The sequence below is a fragment of the Oncorhynchus clarkii genome, chromosome 9 (assembly GCF_045791955.1).
Source record: "Oncorhynchus clarkii lewisi isolate Uvic-CL-2024 chromosome 9, UVic_Ocla_1.0, whole genome shotgun sequence".
Classification (NCBI taxonomy): domain Eukaryota; kingdom Metazoa; phylum Chordata; class Actinopteri; order Salmoniformes; family Salmonidae; genus Oncorhynchus; species Oncorhynchus clarkii.
Window position 1 is genome coordinate 13924069 of NC_092155.1, and position 13775 is coordinate 13937843.

General features: G+C 43.0%; 2 long non-coding RNA genes across 2 annotated transcripts; both read left to right on the top strand.

Annotated features, from left to right (window-relative positions):
• Positions 1-568: 568 nt before the first annotated feature.
• LOC139417099 (uncharacterized) lies at positions 569-6247 on the top strand. The gene is made up of 3 exons (XR_011635153.1): positions 569-615; positions 916-971; positions 6136-6247. It is a non-coding gene; the product is annotated as an uncharacterized lncRNA (long non-coding RNA).
• Positions 6248-10381: 4134 nt separating this feature from the next.
• On the top strand, positions 10382-13294 carry LOC139417100 (uncharacterized). The gene is made up of 3 exons (XR_011635154.1): positions 10382-12444; positions 12621-12691; positions 12923-13294. It is a non-coding gene; the product is annotated as an uncharacterized lncRNA (long non-coding RNA).
• Positions 13295-13775: the final 481 nt, after the last annotated feature.

Here is a 13775-nt window from a genome sequence, read left to right on the forward strand (position 1 = left end):
TATAATATCTTACTCACTCAGTTTTTAGCATGTCTTCACATGTGATTCCTTAAATAGATGGTTGGGGCTAAGGCGTAAGATGGTGTGACCAATGGTGAATGAGCACCCTCAAAGAAAAGCTCATGAGCAAGTGTGAAACACTTTCGAGGGCATATTCTTCTATTGTCTTGTAAGTGGGATAACACGTTTATCAACTTCAAAAGCAGCATAACTTTGTTATGTTACCTCCAACTACAGTGTATGATATACCATATTTAAGCTATGAGTCAGAAAAGACAATCTTCAACATTTGACATAAGTTCACATAAAGAAATGCAGTCACAAATGCTGATAAATTCTTGCTTGATTTTCAAGTGTTACCAGAAGTTGCTTACTGTCATGATAGTTTTTTCTTCCTTGTTTAACTGCGTAGTTACTGTAACTACCAGAGGCTGAGTGTACATCCCGAATGGCACCCTATTCCCTATGGGCCCTATTCAAAGCAGTGCACTATATAGGGAATAGGATGCCATTTGGGATGCCAGCTGACAGAGAAAACATTGTTATAGAGAAACTCAGTTGATGAGGAGCTCACAGAAGCCTGAACACCGAGGAAGACAAGCAGCAACCATTTTTGTGAGACACTTTCTATTAATCTATCAATTATTATACATTGAAAGTACATCCACTATTATCAAAATGTAAATGTATGGAATAGTGAACACTCTTACTTACAGGTAGGCTTACCGTATTGACAGAAAAATCTCACTAAGAAAAATGAGATTTTTAACTGCTTACTGTTTAGTCTACCTTTTGTGTTGAGACAACATATTTCAATTTGTATTATTGATTAGTATTTAAATGTATAATTGAAAATAAGAATTGTTTCTAAGTTATTTTGAATTTGATTAATCTTTTTGTTCATCCGTGCATTAGAGGGAATACCAAAACAGCAATGGAACTTGGGGTGTTTCTCATCATAATTTTCTCAGGTTAGTATCTATCTCCTGTTAAGTTATTGTTATTGTTTTAAAAAGCTATTCAAGCTTAAGCTTAAGTAGAAACGTACTGGTTATAGGGATGTCCGGACAAATGCCAGATCGGATGGTCCATCTTGAGCCCAATGGGCCTGTCTACATTTTGTGCAGAAATAATCAGAAATGTGACCCACCACCTGGATTCAGGTCGTATGTAGCAAATCTGAAATAGTGTTTTTTACATTGGAAAGAAGTAGAGACTCAGAGCTAGAAAATGTTATATCATACACTGCAGTGGAGGAACAATAGGAGAGTAAATCGGCTTTGAAATGTGATAAACTTGTAATCCCACTTTTGAGAAAATGGTCCGAGAATGTTTTGGGACACCAACTGGAGAACTCTACACCCATTCAGCATTGTTCACAAACTCTTAGACCCACCCATCTCTTTAAGGATTCACAGTGTAGTAAACAACCAAAGATTTCAAAACTAAAAGTGAAAATTACACTTTATCTCGTGATTGTTAAGATGGCGCCGAAGAGGATGGCTGACGTTTTACATGCTCCTGACCAATTGTGCTATTTTGTTTGTTTTGTTGCGTTGTTTTTAACTTTTTGTTTACTTATTTTGTACATAATATTGCTGCTACTGTCTCTTAAATAACTTCTGGACATCAGAACAGCAATTACTCACCACGAACTGGAAAAAGCTTTTTCCTTTAAGGAGTCCGACGAGAAGAATATACTGCTCTCCCGGGAACAGGCCCAAATCCCCGTCCTTTGCGTGAAGAAAAGATGGAGGAAAAGAAGACGCAGATCGGGCTGCCTTCTGAGAATCCGTAGGCGAGCGGATAAACTCACAGTGCCTTCGTTCTACTTGCTAACATGCAATCATTGGAAAATAAAATTAATGATCTACGATTATACGATTATCACAACGGGACATTAAGAACTGTAATATCTTATGTTTCACAGAGTCGTGGCTGAACAACGACACGGATAATATAGAGCTGGTGGGATTTTACATGCACCGGCATAACAAAGTTGCTAGGTCTGGTAAGACGAGGGGTGGGGGTGGGGGTGGGAGTGGGGGTGGGGGTGTGTCTATTTGTCAATAACAGCTTGTGCGCAATGTCTAATATTAAAGAAGTCTCAAGGTATTGCTCGTCTGAGGTAGAGTACCTGTAGACCACACTATCTACCAAGAGAGTTCTCATCTGATTCCTGCTTACAAGCAAAAACTAAAGCAGGAAGTACCAGTGACTCGCTCAATATGGAAGTGGTCAGATGACGCAGATGCTACTCTACAGGACTGGAATATGTCCCGGGATTTATCCAATGGCATTGAGGAGAATACCAACTCAGTCATCAGCTTCATAAATAAGTGTAATAATGACATCATCCCCACAGTAACCATATCCCAACCAGAAGCCATGGATTACAGGCAACATCTGCATTGAGCTAAAGGCTAGAGCTGCTGCTTTCAAAGAGCAGGACACTAATCCGGACTCTTATAAGAAATCCCGCAATGCCCTCAGACGAACCATTGAACAAGCAAAGCGTCAATACAGGATTAAGATTGAATCCTACTACGCCGGATTTGATGCTCGTCAGATGTGGCAGGACTTGAAAACTATTACCGACTACAAAGGGAAACCCAGATGCGAGCTGCCCAGTGACGTGAGCCTCCCAGACAAGCTAAATGCCTTTTATGCTCGCTTTGAGGAAAGCAAAACTGAAGCATGCACCAGAGCACCAGCTTTTCTAGATGACTGTGTGAAAATGCTCTCGGTAGCCGATGTGAGCAAATCCTTTAAACAGGTCAGCATTCACAAAGCCGCGATGGATTACCAGGACGTGTACTCAAAGCATGCGCGGACCAACTGGCAAGTGTATTCACTGACATTTTCAACCTCTCCCTGACCAAGTCTTTAATACCTACATGTTTAAAGCACACCATCATAGTCCTTGTGCCCAAGGAAGCGAAGGTAACCTGCCTAAATGATTACTGGCTGTAGCACTCACGTCGGTAGCCATGATGTGCTTTGAAAGGCTGGTCATGGCTCACATCAACAGCATCGTCCTGGATATCCTAGACCCACTCCAATTCGCATTACCACCCCAACAGATCCACAGATGATGCAATCTCAATCGCACTCCACACTACCCTTTCCCACCTGGACAAAAGGAACACCTACGCGAGAATGCTGTTCATTGACTACAGCTCAGCGTTCAACACCATAGTGCCCACAAAGCTCATCACTAAGCTAAGGACCCTGGGACTAAACACCTCCCTCTGCAATTGGATCCTGGACTTCCTGATGGGCCGCTCCCAGGTGGTAAAGTAAGTCAACAACACGTTTGCCACGCTGATTCTCTGGGGCCCCTCAGGGGTGTGTACTTAGTCCCCTCCTGTACTCCCTGTTCACCCACGACTGTGTGGCCAAACACGACTCCAACACCATCATTAAGACTGCTGACGACACAACAGTGATCGCCTGACTAGCGGTACCGGAGCACCAAGTCTAGGTCCAAAAGGCTCCTTAACAACTTCTACCCCCAAGCCATAAGATTGCTGAACAATTAATAAAATTGCCACCGGACTATTTACATTGACCCCACCCTCCATTTGTTTTGTACACTGCTGCTACTCGCTGTTTATTATCTATGCATAGTCACTTCACCCCTACCTACATGTACAAAAAAACTCAACTAATCTGTACCCCCGCACACTGACTATACAGGTACACTGTAGCCTAGTTATTGTTATCTTTTTGTGTTACTGTTTATATTTTTTTATTTATATTTGTAACTTTTTTAAAACTTTTCTTGAACTGCACTGTTGGTTAAGGGCTTGTCAGTAAGCATTTCACGATAAGGTCTACACTTGCTATATTCGGCGCAAGTGACAAATAATGTTTGACTTGATTTGGCCAATATCCTCATTTGACTTTGGTGCAGGTCAAGTTGTTCTTCAGATTACCATCTCTGGTTAACATACACTATATAAAATAAAATCAAAGGTTATTTGTCACATGCACAGGACACAGAAGGTTTAAACGGTGCCGTGAAATGGTCACTTGCATAGTAGAGTATTTTGTTTAGACATGTAGCAAGCTAGCTAAACAATGAACCATAATCCCAACTAACGCCGCGTTCAAATCAATTGGGAACTCAAAATTTGATTTCACCTTTATTTAACCAGGTAAGCTAGTTGAGAAGAAGTTCTCATTTACAACTGCGACCTAGCCAAGATAAAGCAAAGCAGTGCGACATGAAACAACAACACAGAGTTACATGGAATTAACAAGCGTACAGTCAACACAATAGAACAAAAATAATATGTATACAGTGTGTGCAAATGGCATGAGGAGATATTGCAATAAATAGGCCAAAATCTCTGACATTCGAGCGTTCATGTCACTCCCTGGCCTTAGTATTTTGTGTTTTCTTTATTATTGTGGTTAGGCCAGGGTGTGACATGGGTGATTATGTGTTTGTCTTGTCTAGGGGTTTTGTAGATTGATGGGGTTGTGTTCAGTGTAGTATTCTAGGTAAGACTATGGTTGCCTAGAGTGTTTCTCAGTCAGAGGCAGGTGTTTATCGTTGTCTCTGATTGGGAACCATATTTAGGCAGCCATATTTTTTTTGAGTATTTCGTGGGTGATTGTTTCCTGTCTCTGTGTTTTGCACCAGTTAGGACTGTTTTGGTTTTTCCACGGTTTCTTGTTTTGTATATTGTTCACGTATCATCTTTATTAAAGATGTTCAACCATAACCACGCTGCATTTTGGTCCGCCTCTCCTTCCCAGGAAGAAAACTGTAACAGTTCAAAACAAATGGAAACTCGGGAAAAAAATACCTCCAACTGTGATAAATCGATTTAAACAGTCAATTGGGAATTCCAACTCGGGAACTTGGGCCTCTTTCTAGAGCGCCGACTTTCCGATCTGAAGATCACTGATGTCATGAGTTCCCAGTTGTTTTGAACGTGGCAATACAACCATGCATGAATCTGCAACTAGCTAAAGCCAACCAAATAGGTTACATTTTAGCTAGCTAACATTATGCTATAACTGTCAATGCAAATTGACAAATTGTCAGAGATACGAATAACATTACTACGAATAACATTACTACTAGCTAGACAGCTAGCTAACAGTACACTTTAACTTGCAATGAAAAAAAACGCTCTTACAAAATTAGAAACGTATAATATCTGTAAATGTAGCTAGTCTATTACTTGTATGCATGGATGAATGCTTCTCCCTCTATGGGAGCCCTTAGTTAGAAGATGTAATCCAGAAACAAGTTTTATACAACAGCCTTCTGTGTTCTCTTTTGGACTCTCTCCTTATTTGGCAATCAACTCCCTGCTTCCACTGATTTCAAAACTCGGTCATATTCTTCTGTGACAACGACACTGTTTCTTCCCCCCTCACTGTCATTAGAGGACTCTACAATGTCTGGTTCAATGAAAATGTTTTGACCTAATGTTTTGACCTCATTGTCTGATTCATTTTCAGAATCAGAGAGATTCAGCATGGCATGGTCATCCTCCAGAAAGTAGTTCAGCAAAACTTTTTTAGTTATTTATGATATCTTTGGAAAAAAAGCTGCCGTAGAAAGAATTATCCGCACACACTGAGCAGGTCATGTTATAAATAGAATCGTGCTACATGGAATACAAACCCAAACTCATCTCTCGGCATGTCCAGTCCATCCATTATCTCAACCAATCATGGCTGAAAGGAAGGTTCCTGTTTTTTCCGTGGCTAAACCAACTAGGCTCGTATTGTAAGAATTGTATTCGTATATACAGATGGCATAAAAGTTTGAAATTAAGGCACATGAACGTTCATATATTCCAGAAGGCTTTTATTCCAAAAAACGCATTTGGATAACAATAAAAAAAACGTTGAAATGCCTCTCCTGTGAAGTAGTGACAATCGATATTAGGCCTAGCTTCTTGAAACGGGACACAAATAGACTAGTTATATGGAATTTCCAGCAAATGCCAGATGTGCTGGTCCATCTTAAGACCAATGGGCCTGTCAATTTTTTGTGTGGTGACGTTGAGGGAAAAAATGGGCAGATGTTTTGGAAAAGCCAGGGCCAATTTCTGGTCTCTGGTCTTAAGGTATTTTTAAGCTACCTAATAATTGTAATATTTGTCCCAGTAATAGGCAGCCTGTGCTCTGTAACAAGCACAACCACAGATCCTAATATGACAACCACAACTGAGGCTCCTACTACAGCAACAACTGCAGCTCCTACTACAACAACCACAGATCCTTCTACAACCACAACTGTAGCTCCTACTCCAACAACCACACTTCCTGCTATGACAACTACAACCACAGCTCCTACTACAACAACCGCAGCTCCTACTACAACAACTGCAGCTCCTAGTACAACAACAACTGCAGCTCCTAGTACAACAACAGCTGAAGCTCCTAGTACAACAACCACTGCAACTCCTACTACGACAACCACTGAAGCTCCTACTACGACAACAACTGAAGCTCCTACTACGACAACAACTGAAGCTCCTACTACGACAACAACTGAAGCTCCTACTACGACAACAACTGCAGCTCCTACTACGACAACAACTGCAGCTCCTAGTACAACAACTGCAGCTCCTAGTACAACAACAACTGCAGCTCCTACTGCGACAACAACTGCAGCTCCTAGTACAACAACTGCAGATCCTAGTACAACAACAACTGCAGCTCTTAGTACAACAACAACTGCAGCTCCTACTACGACAACAACTGCAGATCCTAGTACAACAACAACTGCAGCTCCTACTACGACAACAACTGCAGCTCCTAGTACAACAACCACCACAGCTCCTAGTACAACAACAACTGCAACTCCTAGTACAACAACTGCAGATCCTACTACGACAACAACTGCAGCTCCTAGTACAACAACCACTGCAGCTCCTAGTACAACAACAACTGCAACTCCTACTACGACAACAATTGCAGATCCTAGTGCAACAACAACTGCAGCTCTTGGTACAACAACCACTGCAGCTCCTAGTACAACAACCACTGCTGCTCCTACTACGACAACAACTGCAGATCCTAGTACAACAACAACTGCAGCTGCTAGTACAACAACTGCAGCTCCTACTACGACAACAACTGCAGCTCCTACTACGACAACAACTGCAGATCCTAGTACAACAACAACTGCAGCTCCTAGTACAACAACCACTGCAGCTCCTACTACGACAACAACTGCAGCTCCTAGTACAACAACCACTGCAGCTCCTAGTACAACAACCACTGCAGCTCCTACTACGACAAGCACTGCAGCTCCTACTACGACAACAACTGCAGCTCCTACCACGATAACAACTGCAGCTCCTACTACAACAACAACTGCACCTCCTAGTACAACAACTGCAGCTCCTAGTACAACAACTGCAGCTCCTACTACGACAACAACTGCAGCTCCTACAACGACAACAACTGCACCTCCTAGTACAACAACTGCAGCTCCTAGTACAACAACTGCAGCTTCTAGCACAATAACAACTGCAGCTCCTAGTACAACAACAACTGCAGCTCCTTCTACAACTACAACAACAGATCCTGCTACAATAACCACAACTGCAGCTCCTACTCCAACAACCACACTTACTGCTATGACAACCACAACCTCAGCTCCCACTACAACAACTGCAGCTCCTAGTACAACAACTGCAGATCCTACTACGACAACAACTGCAGATCCTAGTACAACAACAACTGCAGCTCCTAGTACAACAACAACTGCAGCTTCTACTACGACAACAACTGCAGCTCCTAGTACAACAACAACTGCAGCTCCTAGTACAACAACAACTGCAGCTCCTACTCCAACAACCACACTTACTGCTATGACAACCACAACCTCAGCTCCCACTACAACAACTGCAGCTCCTAGTACAACAACTGCAGATCCTACTACGACAACAACCACAGATCCTTCTACAACCACAACTGTAGCTCCTACTCCAACAACCACACTTCCTGCTATGACAACTACAACCACAGCTCCTACTACAACAACCGCAGCTCCTACTACAACAACTGCAGCTCCTAGTACAACAACAACTGCAGCTCCTAGTACAACAACAGCTGAAGCTCCTAGTACAACAACCACTGCAACTCCTACTACGACAACCACTGAAGCTCCTACTACGACAACAACTGAAGCTCCTACTACGACAACAACTGAAGCTCCTACTACGACAACAACTGAAGCTCCTACTACGACAACAACTGCAGCTCCTACTACGACAACAACTGCAGCTCCTAGTACAACAACTGCAGCTCCTAGTACAACAACAACTGCAGCTCCTACTGCGACAACAACTGCAGCTCCTAGTACAACAACTGCAGATCCTAGTACAACAACAACTGCAGCTCCTAGTACAACAACTGCAGCTCCTAGTACAACAACTGCAGATCCAACTACGACAACAACTGCAGATCCTAGTACAACAACAACTGCAGCTCCTACTACGACAACAACTGCAGCTCCTAGTACAACAACCACCACAGCTCCTAGTACAACAACAACTGCAACTCCTAGTACAACAACTGCAGATCCTACTACGACAACAACTGCAGCTCCTACAACGACAACAACTGCACCTCCTAGTACAACAACTGCAGCTTCTAGCACAATAACAACTGCAGCTCCTAGTACAACAACAACTGCAGCTCCTAGTGCAACTACAACTGCAGCTCCTAGTGCAACTACAACTGCAGCTCCTTCTACAACTACAACAACAGATCCTGCTACAATAACCACAACTGCAGCTCCTACTCCAACAACCACACTTACTGCTATGACAACCACAACCTCAGCTCCCACTACAACAACTGCAGCTCCTAGTACAACAACTGCAGATCCTACTACGACAACAACTGCAGATCCTAGTACAACAACAACTGCAGCTCCTAGTACAACAACAACTGCAGCTCCTACTACGACAACAACTGCAGCTCCTAGTACAACAACAACTGCAGCTCCTAGTACAACAACAACTGCAGCTCCTACTACGACAACAACTGCAGCTCCTAGTACAACAACAACTGCAGCTCCTAGTACAACAACAACTGCAGCTCCTACTACGACAACAACTGCAGATCCTAGTACAACAACAACTGCAGCTCTTAGTACAACAACCACTGCAGCTCCTAGTACAACAACCACTGCAGCTCCTACTACGACAAGCACTGCAGCTCCTACTACGACAACAACTGCAGCTCCTACTACAACAACAACTGCAGCTCCTACTACGACAACAACTGCACCTCCTAGTACAACTACTGCAGCTCCTAGTTCAACAACAACTGCAGCTCCTACTACGACAACAACTGCACCTCCTAGTACAACAACTGCAGCTCCTAGTACAACAACAACTGCAGCTCCTACTACGACAACAACTGCACCTCCTGCAGCTCCTACAACAACTGCAGCTCCTAGTACAACAACTGCAGCTCCTAGTACAACAACAACTGCAGCTCCTACTACGACAACAACTGCACCTCCTAGTACAACAACTGCAGCTCCTAGTACAACAACAACTGCAGCTCCTAGTACAACTACAACTGCAGCTCCTACTACAGCAACCACAGTTCCTTCTACAACTACAACAGCTCCTGCTACAATAACCACAACTGCAGCTCCTACTCCAACAACTACACTTACTGCTATGACAACCACAACCTCAGCTCCTACTACAACAACTGCAGCTCCTAGTACAACAACAACTGCAGCTCCTAGTACGACAACAACTGCAGCTCCTAGTACAACAACCACTGCAGCTCCTAGTACGACAACCACTGCAGCTCCTGCTACGACAACCACTGCAGCTCCTACTACGACAACAACTGCAGCTCCTACTACGACAACAACTGTAGCTCCTACAACAACAACAACTGCAGCTCCTAGTACAACAACAACTGCAGCTCCTAGTACAACAACAACTGCAGATCCTAGTACAACAACTGCAGCTCCTAGTACAACAACTGCAGCTCCTAGTACAACAACTGCAGCTCCTAGTACAACTACTGCAGCTCCTACTACGACAACAACTACAGCTGCTACTACGACAACAACTGCAGCTCCTAGTACAACAACCACTGCAGCTCCTACTACGACAACAACTGCAGCTCCTACTACGACAACAACTGCAGATCCTAGTACAACAACAACTGCAGCTCCTAGTACAACAACAACTGCAGCTCCTACTACGACAACAACTGCAGCTCCTACTACAACAACAACTGCAGCTCCTAGTACAACAACTGCAGCTCCTAGTACAACAACAACTGCAGCTCCTAGTACAACAACCACTGCAGCTCCTACTACGTCAACAACTTCAGCTGCTACTACGACAACAACTGCAGCTCCAAGTACAACAACTGCAGCTCAGAGTACAACAACAACTGCAGCTCCTAGTACAACAACCACTGCAGCTCCTACTACGACAACAACTGCAGCTCCTACTACGACAACAACGGCAGCTCCTAGTATAACAACAACTGCAGCTCCTAGTACAACAACCACTGCAGCAACTACTACGACAACATCCGCAGCTCCTACTACGACAACAACTGCAGCTCCTACTACAACAACTGCAGCTCCTAGTACAACAACCACTGCAGCTCCTAGTACAACAACCACTGCAGCTCCTAGTACAACAACTACTGCAGCTCCTACTACGACAGCAACTGCAGCTCCGAGTATAACAACTGCAGCTCCTAGTATAACAACTGCAGCTCCTACTACGACAACAACTGCCGCTCCTAGTATTACAACAACTGCAGCTCCTAGTACAACAACCACTGCAGCAACTACTACGACAACATCCGCAGCTCCTACTACAACAACAACTGCAGCTCCTACAACAACAACTGCAGCTCCAAGTACAACAGCAACTACAGCTCCTAGTACGACAACAACTGCAGCTCCTAGTACAACAACCACTGCAGCTCCTAGTACAACAACCACTGCAGCTACTAGTACAACAACCACTGCAGCTCCTACTACAACAACAACTGCAGCTCCTAGTACAACAACTGCAGCTCCTAGTACAACAACAACTGCAGCTCCTAGTACAACAACCACTGCAGCTTCTACTACGACAACAACTGCAGCTCCTACTACGACAACAACTGCAGCTCCTAGTACAACAACAACTGCAGCTCCTAGTACAACAACCACTGCAGCTCCTAGTACAACAACCACTGCAGCTCCTAGTACAACAACCACTGCAGCTCCTAGTACAACAACCACTGCAGCTCCTACTACGACAACAACTGCAGCTCCTAGTACAACAACCACTGCAGCTCCTAGTACAACAACCACTGCAGCTCCTACTATGACAACAACTGCAGCTCCTACTACGACAACAACTACAGCTCCTAGTACAACAACTGCAGCTCCTACTACGACAACAACTGTAGCTCCTACTACGACAACAACTGCAGCTCCTACTACGACAACAACTGCAGCTCCTAGTACAACAACTGCAGCTCTTGGTACAACAACAACTGCAGCTCCTACTACGACAACAACTGCAGCTCCTAGTACAACAACTGCAGCTCTTGGTACAACAACAACTGCAGCTCCTAGTACAACAACCACTGCAGCTCCTAGTACAACAACCACTGCAGCTCCTAGTACAACAACCACTGCAGCTCCTACTATGACAACAACTGCAGCTCCTACTACGACAACAACTGCAGCTCCTAGTACAACAACTGCAGCTCCTACTACGACAACACCTGTAGCTCCTACTACGACAACAACTGCAGCTCCTAGTACAACTACTACTGCAGCTCCTACTACGACAGCAACTGCAGCTCCGAGTATAACAACTGCAGCTCCTAGTATAACAACTGCAGCTCCTACTACGACAACAACTGCCACTCCTAGTATTACAACAACTGCAGCTCCAAGTACAACAACCACTGCAGCTCCAACTACAACAACCACTGCAGCTCCTACTACGACAACAACTGCAGCTCCTAGTACAACAACTGCAGCTCCTAGTACAACAACCACTGCAGCTCCTAGTACAACAACCACTGCAGCTCCTACTACAACAACCACTACAGCTCCTACTACGACAACAACTGCAGCTCCTAGTACAACAACAACTGCAGCTCCTAATAAGACAACTACAGCTCCTAATACGACAACTACAGCTCCTAATACAACAACTACAGCTCCTAATACAACAACTACATCTCCTAATACAACAACTACATCTCCTAATACAACTACTACAGCTCCTAATACAACAACTACAGCTCCTTTTACAACAACTACAGCTCCTAATACAACAACTACAGCTCCTAATACAACAACAATAACTTTAGCTAATTTCACAACCACTACTGAGCTACCAAAAACTACACAAATGAGCACTACAACTACATCTGCCGGACAGTCAACCACGAATAGTGGGCTTAGTAAGTGTGATTTACTTTATTTAATAGCTAATGAAATTGGTAATAGTGGTCAACCCTGTCAAGTCTCCTTTTTTTCTTATAGGACGTTACGTGTCTGTCTGTCTGTCTGTCTGTCAGTCAGTCTGTTTGTTTTGCTTAATTCTTGTTCTTATTATTGAATCATTGTGTCTCTACAGGTTATACGTTTGTACTGAGGGTGAAATTTTCCATGACGACAGTCCAAACCGAATCTGAGATCTTGAATCAGGTAAGAGTCCCTATTAAACATATAATTTTATTATTAATTATTATTAATTAATCTCCAAAGGTGATAATAGAATGAGGAAAAATCTCATTCATCAAAGGGATGTAAGGTTGCTTTAACAAATAAGTATATTGAATACAGATGGAAAGTGAATGAGGGGGAAGGAGCGTGAAGAGGATAGGAATGTGGCATTATCAAATGTCCTAAATGATGTAACCCCTGTGTTTATTCCAGCTTCGTGAGTATCTGATCAGACGAGGGCTGCCATTGGACTCTACACTGCGATTGACATTCATTCAGAGCTAGTTGACGGGGTGAAGAGGAGAAGGACACCGGAGAGAAAACACAGACAGAACAGAATACAAAACTGATCACTGAGATATTTTACACACATAATTTACAATAGATTATCTTGCAAATTACACTCTTACCCCATGACCTACGGTAACTGGACCTAATGTACTAGTAACTAAATACCTACCGTACCTTCAGAAAGTTCCCTTGACTTTTCCCTCATTTTGTTGTGTTACAAAGTGAGAAGAAAAAATCTAACATTTGTAAAAAATATATACATGATCAATAAAACACTAATATATCTTGATTAGATAAGTTTTCATCCTCCTGAGTTTCTCAGTCGCTTTGGTGCATTTCTTAGATCAAAAGTGCAATTCTTGATACTACTTGTACAAATTCCAAATCATCTAGTCACTTGTGCACATCATTAAAGCATTTTCTTATTCCTTTGAACAAATTGCAATTGATAATGTACAAGTGTCAGCTTTTTTCCAAATTTTCAATTGCCCATGTCATGTTGTTCAAAATATGGTTTATGGTTCTCTGTTGAATAGTCTTACCCCTCAAAACATCTAGGCATTAGTTCCTTGCATAAGCCATTACATGCTAAATTGTTGAACTATTTGTCATAAACTGTCAAGCATAGATTTACACATTTCTATTAGACCTTTTGTACAAAAACGTGAATTGATGAATCGTGCAGGTGAAATTGACCCTCACTCATGAAGGAATGTAAAGTGTTAGTTCAACCAACAATCAACCAGTTGTCGAAATTGCTCAAAGTTGCATCTCA